Source organism: Zeugodacus cucurbitae, chromosome X (genome assembly GCF_028554725.1).
Source record: "Zeugodacus cucurbitae isolate PBARC_wt_2022May chromosome X, idZeuCucr1.2, whole genome shotgun sequence".
NCBI classification, from domain to species: domain Eukaryota; kingdom Metazoa; phylum Arthropoda; class Insecta; order Diptera; family Tephritidae; genus Zeugodacus; species Zeugodacus cucurbitae.
In genome coordinates this window covers 17833065-17844076 of record NC_071672.1, presented here as the reverse complement: position 1 = coordinate 17844076, position 11012 = coordinate 17833065, and positions in this window count along the sequence as shown.

Below are 11012 nucleotides of genomic sequence, written 5' to 3'. Positions count from 1 at the left end.
CTTGTCTTGTCCTGTCCTGTCGTGTGTTGTTTTGTATTGTCTTGTCTTGTGTTGTTTTGTCGTGTCATGTCTTGTCTTGTCTTGTGTTGTTTTGTCTTGTCTTGTTTTGTCTTGTCATGTCTTGTCTTGTCATGTCTTGTCTTGTCTTGTCTTGTCTTGTCTTGTCTTGTCATGTCGTGTGTTGTGTTGTTTGTCTTGTCTTGTCTTGTCTTGTCTTGTCTTGTCTTGTCTTGTCTTGTCATGTCGTGTGTTGTGTTGTTTTGTCTTGCCTTGTGTTGTTTTGTCGTGTCATGTCTTGTCTTGTCTTGTCCTGTCCTGTCGTGTGTTGTGTTGTTTTGTCTTGTCTTGTCATGTCATGTCATGTCGTGTCTTGTGTTGCTTTGTCTTGTCTTATCTTGTCTTGTCATGTCTTGTCTTGTCTTGTCTTGTCTTGTCTTGTCTTGTGTTGTCTTGTCTTGTCTTGTCTTGTCATGTCTTGTCTTGTCTTGTCTTGTTTTGTCTTGTCTTGTATTGTCTTGTCTTGTCTTGTCTTGTCTGGTCTTGTCTTGTCTTGTCTTGTCTTGTCTTATCTTGTCATGTCATGTCATGTCATATCGGGTGTTGTGTTGTTTTGTCTTGTCATGTCTTATCTTGTCTTGTCTTGTCTTGTCTTGTCTTGCTTTGTCTTGTCATGTCTTATCTTGTCTTGTCTTGTCTTGTCTTGTCCTGTCCTGTCATGTCTTGTCTTGTCTTGTCTTGTTTTGTCTTGTCTTGTATTGTCTTGTCTTGTCTTGTCTTGTCTTGTCTTGTCTTGTCTTGTCTTGTCTGGTCTTGTCTTGTCATGTCTTATCTTGTCTTGTCTTGTCTTGTCTTGTCCTGTCCTGTCGTGTGTTGTTTTGTATTGTCTTGTCTTGTGTTGTTTTGTCGTGTCATGTCTTGTCTTGTCTTGTCTTGTCCTGTCCTGTCGTGTGTTGTGTTGTTTTGTCTTGTCTTGTCTTGTCTTGTCATGTCATGTCATGTCGTGTCTTGTATTGCTTTGTCTTGTCTTGTCTTGTCCTGTCCTGACGTGTGTTGTGTTGTTTTGTCTTGTCTTGTCTTGTCTTGTCATGTCGTGTGTTGTGTTGTTTTGTCTTGTCTTGTCTTGTCTTGTCATATCGTGTGTTGTGTTGTTTTGTCTTGTCTTGTGTTGTTTTGTCGTGTCATGTCTTGTCTTGTCTTGTCCTGTCCTGTCGTGTGTTGTGTTGTTTTGTCTTGTCTTGTCATGTCATGTCGTGTCGTGTCTTGTGTTGCTTTGTCTTGTCTTATCTTGTCTTGTCATGTCTTGTCTTGTCTTGTCTTGTCTTGTCTTGTCTTGTCTTGTCTTGTCTTGTCTTGTCTTGTCTTGTCTTGTCTTGTCTTGTCTTGTCTTGTCTTGTCTTGTCTTGTCTTGTCTTGTCTTGTCTTGTCTTGTCTTGTCTTGTCTTGTCTTGTCTTGTCTTGTCTTGTCTTGTCCTGTCCTGTCTTGTCTTGTCTTGTCATATCTTGTCTTGTCTTGTCTTGTCTTGTCTTGTCTTGTCTTGTCTTGTCTTGTCTTGTCTTGTCTTGTCTTGTCTTGTCTTACTTTGTCTTGTCATGTCTTATCTTGTCTTGTCTTGTCTTGTCTTGTCCTGTCCTGTCGTGTGTTGTTTTGTATTGTCTTGTCTTGTGTTGTTTTGTCGTGTCATGTCTTGTCTTGTCTTGTCTTGTCTTGTCTTGTCCTGTCGTGTGTTGTGTTGTTTTGTCTTGTCTTGTCTTGTCTTGTCATGTCATGTCATGTCGTGTCTTGTGTTGTTCTGTCTTGTCTTGTTTTGTCTTGTCATGTCTTGTCTTGTCTTGTCTTGTCTTGTCTTGTCTTGTCTTGTCTTGTCTTGTCTTGTCCTGTCCTGACGTGTGTTGTCTTGTCTTGTCTTGTCTTGTCCTGTCCTGTCTTGTCTTGTCTTGTCATGTCTTGTCTTGTCTTGTCTTGTCTTGTCTTGTCTTGTCCTGTCCTGCCGTGTGTTGTGTTGTTTTGTCTTGTCTTGCTTTGTCTTGTCATGTCTTATCTTGTCTTGTCATGTCTTATCTTGTCTTGTCTTGTCTTGTCTTGTCTTGTCTTGTCATGTCTTGTCTTGTCTTGTCTTGTCTTGTATTGTATTGTCTTGTCTTGTCTTGTATTGTCTTGTCTTGTCTTGTCTTGTCTTGTCTTGTCTTGTCTTGTCTTGTCTTGTCTTGTCTTGTCTTGTCTTGTCATGTCATGTCATGTCATATCGTGTGTTGTGTTGTTTTGTCTTGTCTTATTTTGTCTTGTCATGTCTTATCTTGTCTTGTCTTGTCTTGTCTTGTCTTGTCTTGTCTTGTCTTGTCTTGTCTTGTCTTGTCTTGTCTTGTCTTGTCTTGTCTTGTCTTGTCTTGTCTTGTCTTGTCTTGTCTTGTCTTGTCTTGTCTTGTCTTGTCTTGTCTTGTCTTGTCTTGTCTTGTCTTATCTTGTCTTGTCTTGTCTTGTCTTGTCTTGTCTTGTCTTGTCTTGTCTTGTCTTGTCTTGTCTTGTCTTGTCTTGTCTTGTCTTGTCTTGTCTTGTCTTGTCTTGTCTTGTCTTGTCTTGTCTTGTGTTGTCTTGTCTTGTCTTGCCTTATCTTGCCTTGTCTTGTCTTGTCTGGTCTTGTCTTGTCTTGTCATGTCTTGTCTTGTCTTGTTTTGTCTTGTCTTGTATTGTCTTGTTTTCTCATGTAATGTCATGTCGTGTGTTGTGTTGTTTTGTCTTGTCTTGTGTTGTTTTGTCGTGTCATGTCTTGTCTTGTCTTGTCTTGTCCTGTCCTGTCGTGTGTTGAGTTGTTTTGTCTTGTCTTGTCATGTCATGTCATGTCGTGTCTTGTGTTGCTTTGTCTTGTCTTGTCTTGTCTTGTCTTGTCATGTCGTGTGTTGTGTTGTTTTGTCTTGTCTTGTTGTGTATTGTCATGTCTTATATTGTCTTGTCTTGTCTTGTCTTGTCATGTCATGTCATGTCGTGTGTTGTGTTGTTTTGTCTTGTTTTGTCTTGTCTTGTCTTGTCTTGTCTTGTCTTGTCTTGTCTTGTCTTGTCTTGTCATGTCGTGTGTTGTGTTGTTTTGTCTTGTCTTGTGTTGTTTTGTCGTGTCATGTCTTGTCTTGTCTTGTCCTGTCATGTCCTGTCCTGTCGTGTGTTGTGTTGTTTTGTCGTGTCATGTCTTGTCTTGTCTTGCCCTGTCATGTCCTGTCCTGTCGTGTGTTGTGTTGTTTTGTCTTGTCTTGTCATGTCATGTCATGTCGTGTCTTGTGTTGCTTTGTCTTGTCTTATCTTGTCTTGTCATGTCTTGTCTTGTCTTGTCTTGTCATGTCGTGTGTTGTGTTGTTTTGTCTTGTCTTGTGTTGTTTTGTCGTGTCATGTCTTGTCTTGTCTTGTCCTGTCATGTCCTGTCCTGTCGTGTCTTGTGTTGTTTTGTCTTGTCTTGTCATGTCATGTCATGTCGTGTCTTGTGTTGCTTTGTCTTGTCTTATCTTGTCTTGTCATGTCTTGTCTTGTCTTGTCTTGTCTTGTCTTGTGTTGTCTTGTCTTGTCTTGTCTTGTCTTGTCTTGTCTTGTCTTGTCTTGTCTTGTCTTGTCTTGTCTTGTCTTGTCTTGTCTTGTCTTGTCTTGTCTTGTCTTGTCTTGTCTTGTCTTGTCTTGTCTTGTCTTGTCTTGTCTTGTCTTGTCTTGTCTTGTCTTGTCTTGTCTTGTCTTGTCTTGTCTTGTCTTGTCTTGTCTTGTCTTGTCTTGTCTTGTCTTGTTTTGTCTTGCCCTGTCCTGTTGTGTGTTGTGTTGTTTTGTCTTGTCTTGTCTTGTCTTGTCTTGTCTTGTCTTGTCTTGTCTTGTCTTGTCTTGTCTTGTCTTATCTTGTCTTGTCTTGTCATGTCTTGTCTTGTCTTGTCTTGTCTTGTCTTGTCTTGTCTTGTCTTGTCATATCTTGTCTTGTCTTGTTTTGTCTTGTCTTGTATTGTCTTGTCTTGTCTTGTCTTGTCCTGTCTTGTCTTGTCTTGTCTTGTCTTGTTCTGTCCTGTCTTGTCTTGTCTTGTCTTGTCATGTCTTGTCTTGTCTTGTCTTGTCTTGTCTTGTCATGTCATGTCATGCCATATCGTGTGTTGTGTTGTTTTGTCTTGTCATGTCTTATCTTGTCTTGTCTTGTCTTGTCTTGTCTTGTCTTGTCTCTTCTTGTCTTGTCTTGTCTTGCTTTGTCTTGTCATGTCTTATCTTGTCTTGTCTTGTCTTGTCTTGTCCTGTCCTGTCATGTCTTGTCTTGTCTTGTCTTGTTTTGTCTTGTCTTGTATTGTCTTGTCTTGTCTTGTCTTGTCTTGTCTTGTCTTGTCTTGTCTTGTCTGGTCTTGTCTTGTCATGTCTTATCTTGTCTTGTCTTGTCTTGTCTTGTCTTGTCCTGTCCTGTCGTGTGTTGTTTTGTATTGTCTTGTCTTGTGTTGTTTTGTCGTGTCATGTCTTGTCTTGTCTTGTCTTGTCCTGTCCTGTCGTGTGTTGTGTTGTTTTGTCTTGTCTTGTCTTGTCTTGTCATGTCATGTCATGTCGTGTCTTGTGTTGCTTTGTCTTGTCTTGTCTTGTCTTGTCCTGTCCTGACGTGTGTTGTGTTGTTTTGTCTTGTCTTGTCTTGTCTTGTCATGTCGTGTGTTGTGTTGTTTTGTCTTGTCTTGTCTTGTCTTGTCATATCGTGTGTTGTGTTGTTTTGTCTTGTCTTGTGTTGTTTTGTCGTGTCATGTCTTGTCTTGTCTTGTCCTGTCCTGTCGTGTGTTGTGTTGTTTTGTCTTGTCTTGTCATGTCATGTCGTGTCGTGTCTTGTGTTGCTTTGTCTTGTCTTATCTTGTCTTGTCATGTCTTGTCTTGTCTTGTCTTGTCTTGTCTTGTCTTGTCTTGTCTTGTCTTGTCTTGTCTTGTCTTGTCTTGTCTTGCCTTGTCTTGTCTTGTCTTGTCTTGTCTTGTCTTGTCTTGTCTTGTCTTGTCTTGTCTTGTCTTGTCTTGTCTTGTCTTGTCTTGTCTTGTCTTGTCTTGTCTTGTCTTGTCTTGTCTTGTCTTGTCTTGTCTTGTCTTGTCTTGTCTTGTCTTGTCTTGTCTTGTCTTGTCTTGTCTTGTCTTGTCTTGTCTTGTCTTGTCTTGTCTTGTCTTGTCTTGTCTTGTCTTGTCTTGTCTTGTCTTGTCTTGTCTTGTCTTGTCTTGTCTTGTCTTGTCTAGTCTTGTCTTGTCTTGTCTTGTCTTGTCTTGTCTTGTCTTGTCCTGTCCTGTCTTGTCTTGTCTTGTCATATCTTGTCTTGTCTTGTCTTGTCTTGTCTTGTCATGTCTTACTTTGTCTTGTCATGTCTTATCTTGTCTTGTCTTGTCTTGTCTTGTCCTGTCCTGTCGTGTGTTGTTTTGTATTGTCTTGTCTTGTGTTGTTTTGTCGTGTCATGTCTTGTCTTGTCTTGTCTTGTCTTGTCCTGTCGTGTGTTGTGTTGTTTTGTCTTGTCTTGTCTTGTCTTGTCTTGTCATGTCATGTCATGTCGTGTCTTGTGTTGTTCTGTCTTGTCTTGTTTTGTCTTGTCATGTCTTGTCTTGTCTTGTCTTGTCTTGTCTTGTCTTGTCTTGTCTTGTCTTGTCTTGTCCTGTCCTGTCCTGACGTGTGTTGTCTTGTCTTGTCTTGTCTCGTCTTGTCTTGTCTTGTCTTGTCTTGTCCTGTCCTGTCTTGTCTTGTCTTGTCATGTCTTGTCTTGTCTTGTCTTGTCTTGTCTTGTCTTGTCCTGTCCTGCCGTGTGTTGTGTTGTTTTGTCTTGTCTTGCTTTGTCTTGTCATGTCTTATCATGTCTTATCTTGTCTTGTCTTGTCTTGTCTTGTCTTGTCTTGTCTTGTCATGTCTTGTCTTGTCTTGTCTTGTATTGTATTCTCTTGTCTTGTCTTGTATTGTCTTGTCTTGTCTTGTCTTGTCTTGTCTTGTCTTGTCTTGTCTTGTCTTGTCTTGTCTTGTCTTGTCTTGTCTTGTCTTGTCTTGTCTTGTCTTGTCTTGTCTTGTCTTGTCTTGTCATGTCATGTCATGTCATATCGTGTGTTGTGTTGTTTTGTCTTGTCTTATTTTGTCTTGTCATGTCTTATCTTGTCTTGTCTTGTCTTGTCTTGTCTTGTCTTGTCTTGTTTTGTCTTGTCTTGTCTTGTCTTGTCTTGTCTTGTCTTGTCTTGTCTTGTCTTGTCTTGTCTTGTCTTGTCTTGTCTTGTCTTGTCTTGTCTTGTCTTGTCTTGTCTTGTCTTGTCTTGTCTTGTCTTGTCTTGTCTTGTCTTGTCTTGTCTTGTCTTGTCTTGTCTTGTCTTGTCTTGTCTTGTCCTGTCCTGTCGTGTGTTGTTTTGTATTGTCTTGTCTTGTGTTGTTTTGTCGTGTCATGTCTTGTCTTGTCTTGTCTTGTCTTGTCCTGTCGTGTGTTGTGTTGTTTTGTCTTGTCTTGTCTTGTCTTGTCTTGTCATGTCATGTCATGTCGTGTCTTGTGTTGTTCTGTCTTGTCTTGTTTTGTCTTGTCATGTCTTGTCTTGTCTTGTCTTGTCTTGTCTTGTCTTGTCTTGTCTTGTCTTGTCCTGTCCTGTCCTGACGTGTGTTGTCTTGTCTTGTCTTGTCTCGTCTTGTCTTGTCTTGTCTTGTCTTGTCCTGTCCTGTCTTGTCTTGTCTTGTCATGTCTTGTCTTGTCTTGTCTTGTCTTGTCTTGTCTTGTCCTGTCCTGCCGTGTGTTGTGTTGTTTTGTCTTGTCTTGCTTTGTCTTGTCATGTCTTATCATGTCTTATCTTGTCTTGTCTTGTCTTGTCTTGTCTTGTCTTGTCTTGTCATGTCTTGTCTTGTCTTGTCTTGTATTGTATTCTCTTGTCTTGTCTTGTATTGTCTTGTCTTGTCTTGTCTTGTCTTGTCTTGTCTTGTCTTGTCTTGTCTTGTCTTGTCTTGTCTTGTCTTGTCTTGTCTTGTCTAGTCTTGTCTTGTCTTGTCATGTCATGTCATGTCATATCGTGTGTTGTGTTGTTTTGTCTTGTCTTATTTTGTCTTGTCATGTCTTATCTTGTCTTGTCTTGTCTTGTCTTGTCTTGTCTTGTCTTGTTTTGTCTTGTCTTGTCTTGTCTTGTCTTGTCTTGTCTTGTCTTGTCTTGTCTTGTCTTGTCTTGTCTTGTCTTGTCTTGTCTTGTCTTGTGTTGTCTTGTCTTGTCTTGTCTTGTCATGTCTTGTCTTGTCTTGTCTTGTTTTGTCTTGTCTTGTATTGTCTTGTCTTGTCTTGTCTTGTCTGGTCTTGTCTTGTCTTGTCTTGTCTTGTCTTATCTTGTCATGTCATGTCATGTCATATCGGGTGTTGTGTTGTTTTGTCTTGTCATGTCTTATCTTGTCTTGTCTTGTCTTGTCTTGTCTTGCTTTGTCTTGTCATGTCTTATCTTGTCTTGTCTTGTCTTGTCTTGTCCTGTCCTGTCATGTCTTGTCTTGTCTTGTCTTGTTTTGTCTTGTCTTGTATTGTCTTGTCTTGTCTTGTCTTGTCTTGTCTTGTCTTGTCTTGTCTGGTCTTGTCTTGTCATGTCTTATCTTGTCTTGTCTTGTCTTGTCTTGTCTTGTCCTGTCCTGTCGTGTGTTGTTTTGTATTGTCTTGTCTTGTGTTGTTTTGTCGTGTCATGTCTTGTCTTGTCTTGTCTTGTCCTGTCCTGTCGTGTGTTGTGTTGTTTTGTCTTGTCTTGTCTTGTCTTGTCATGTCATGTCATGTCGTGTCTTGTGTTGCTTTGTCTTGTCTTGTCTTGTCCTGTCCTGACGTGTGTTGTGTTGTTTTGTCTTGTCTTGTCTTGTCTTGTCATGTCGTGTGTTGTGTTGTTTTGTCTTGTCTTGTCTTGTCTTGTCATATCGTGTGTTGTGTTGTTTTGTCTTGTCTTGTGTTGTTTTGTCGTGTCATGTCTTGTCTTGTCTTGTCCTGTCCTGTCGTGTGTTGTGTTGTTTTGTCTTGTCTTGTCATGTCATGTCGTGTCGTGTCTTGTGTTGCTTTGTCTTGTCTTATCTTGTCTTGTCATGTCTTGTCTTGTCTTGTCTTGTCTTGTCTTGTCTTGTCTTGTCTTGTCTTGTCTTGTCTTGTCTTGTCTTGTCTTGTCTTGTCTTGTCTTGTCTTGTCTTGTCTTGTCTTGTCTTGTCTTGTCTTGTCTTGTCTTGTCTTGTCTTGTCTTGTCTTGTCTTGTCTTGTCCTGTCCTGTCTTGTCTTGTCTTGTCATATCTTGTCTTGTCTTGTCTTGTCTTGTCTTGTCTTGTCTTGTCTTGTCTTGTCTTGTCTTGTCTTGTCTTGTCTTGTCTTACTTTGTCTTGTCATGTCTTATCTTGTCTTGTCTTGTCTTGTCTTGTCCTGTCCTGTCGTGTGTTGTTTTGTATTGTCTTGTCTTGTGTTGTTTTGTCGTGTCATGTCTTGTCTTGTCTTGTCTTGTCTTGTCTTGTCCTGTCGTGTGTTGTGTTGTTTTGTCTTGTCTTGTCTTGTCTTGTCATGTCATGTCATGTCGTGTCTTGTGTTGTTCTGTCTTGTCTTGTTTTGTCTTGTCATGTCTTGTCTTGTCTTGTCTTGTCTTGTCTTGTCTTGTCTTGTCTTGTCTTGTCTTGTCTTGTCTTGTCTTGTCTTGTCTTGTCCTGTCCTGACGTGTGTTGTCTTGTCTTGTCTTGTCTCGTCTTGTCTTGTCTTGTCTTGTCTTGTCCTGTCCTGTCTTGTCTTGTCTTGTCATGTCTTGTCTTGTCTTGTCTTGTCTTGTCTTGTCTTGTCCTGTCCTGCCGTGTGTTGTGTTGTTTTGTCTTGTCTTGCTTTGTCTTGTCATGTCTTATCTTGTCTTGTCATGTCTTATCTTGTCTTGTCTTGTCTTGTCTTGTCTTGTCATGTCTTGTCTTGTCTTGTCTTGTCTTGTATTGTATTGTCTTGTCTTGTATTGTATTGTCTTGTCTTGTCTTGTCTTGTCTTGTCTTGTCTTGTCTTGTCTTGTCTTGTCTTGTCTTGTCTTGTCTTGTCTTGTCTTGTCTTGTCTTGTCTTGTCATGTCATGTCATGTCATATCGTGTGTTGTGTTGTTTTGTCTTGTCTTATTTTGTCTTGTCATGTCTTATCTTGTCTTGTCTTGTCTTGTCTTGTCTTGTCTTGTCTTGTCTTGTCTTGTCTTGTCTTGTCTTGTCTTGTCTTGTCTTGTCTTGTCTTGTCTTGTCTTGTCTTGTCTTGTCTTGTCTTGTCTTGTCTTGTCTTGTCTTGTCTTATCTTGTCTTGTCTTGTCTTGTCTTGTCTTGTCTTGTCTTGTCTTGTCTTGTCTTGTCTTGTCTTGTCTTGTCTTGTCTTGTCTTGTCTTGTCTTGTCTTGTCTTGTCTTGTCTTGTCTTGTGTTGTCTTGTCTTGTCTTGCCTTATCTTACCTTGTCTTGTCTTGTCTGGTCTTGTCTTGTCTTGTCATGTCTTGTCTTGTCTTGTTTTGTCTTGTCTTGTATTGTCTTGTTTTCTCATGTAATGTCATGTCGTGTGTTGTGTTGTTTTGTCTTGTCTTGTGTTGTTTTGTCGTGTCATGTCTTGTCTTGTCTTGTCTTGTCCTGTCCTGTCGTGTGTTGAGTTGTTTTGTCTTGTCTTGTCATGTCATGTCATGTCGTGTCTTGTGTTGCTTTGTCTTGTCTTGTCTTGTCTTGTCTTGTCATGTCGTGTGTTGTGTTGTTTTGTCTTGTCTTGTTGTGTATTGTCATGTCTTATATTGTCTTGTCTTGTCTTGTCTTGTCATGTCATGTCATGTCGTGTGTTGTGTTGTTTTGTCTTGTTTTGTCTTGTCTTGTCTTGTCTTGTCTTGTCTTGTCTTGTCATGTCGTGTGTTGTGTTGTTTTGTCTTGTCTTGTGTTGTTTTGTCGTGTCATGTCTTGTCTTGTCTTGTCCTGTCATGTCCTGTCCTGTCGTGTGTTGTGTTGTTTTGTCGTGTCATGTCTTGTCTTGTCTTGTCCTGTCCTGTCGTGTGTTGTGTTGTTTTGTCTTGTCTTGTCATGTCATGTCATGTCGTGTCTTGTGTTGCTTTGTCTTGTCTTATCTTGTCTTGTCATGTCTTGTCTTGTCTTGTCTTGTCTTGTCTTGTGTTGTCTTGTCTTGTCTTGTCTTGTCTTGTCTTGTCTTGTCTTGTCTTGTCTTGTCTTGTCTTGTCTTGTCTTGTCTTGTCTTGTCTTGTCTTGTCTTGTCTTGTCTTGTCTTGTCTTGTCTTGTCTTGTCTTGTCTTGTCTTGTCTTGTCTTGTCTTGTCTTGTCTTGTCTTGTCTTGTCTTGTCTTGTCTTGTCTTGTCTTGTCTTGTCTTGTCTTGTCTTGTCTTGTCTTGTCTTGTTTTGTCTTGCCCTGTCCTGTTGTGTGTTGTGTTGTTTTGTCTTGTCTTGTCTTGTCTTGTCTTGTCTTGTCTTGTCTTGTCTTGTCTTGTCTTGTCTTGTCTTGTCTTGTCTTATCTTGTCTTGTCTTGTCATGTCTTGTCTTGTCTTGTCTTGTCTTGTCTTGTCTTGTCTTGTCTTGTCATATCTTGTCTTGTCTTGTTTTGTCTTGTCTTGTATTGTCTTGTCTTGTCTTGTCTTGTCCTGTCTTGTCTTGTCTTGTCTTGTCTTGTTCTGTCCTGTCTTGTCTTGTCTTGTCTTGTCATGTCTTGTCTTGTCTTGTCTTGTCTTGTCTTGTCATGTCATGTCATGCCATATCGTGTGTTGTGTTGTTTTGTCTTGTCATGTCTTATCTTGTCTTGTCTTGTCTTGTCCTGTCTTGTCTTGTCTCTTCTTGTCTTGTCTTGTCTTGCTTTGTCTTGTCATGTCTTATCTTGTCTTGTCTTGTCTTGTCTTGTCCTGTCCTGTCATGTCTTGTCTTGTCTTGTCTTGTTTTGTCTTGTCTTGTATTGTCTTGTCTTGTCTTGTCTTGTCTTGTCTTGTCTTGTCTTGTCTTGTCTGGTCTTGTCTTGTCATGTCTTATCTTGTCTTGTCTTGTCTTGTCTTGTCTTGTCCTGTCCTGTCGTGTGTTGTTTTGTATTGTCTTGTCTTGTGTTGTTTTGTCGT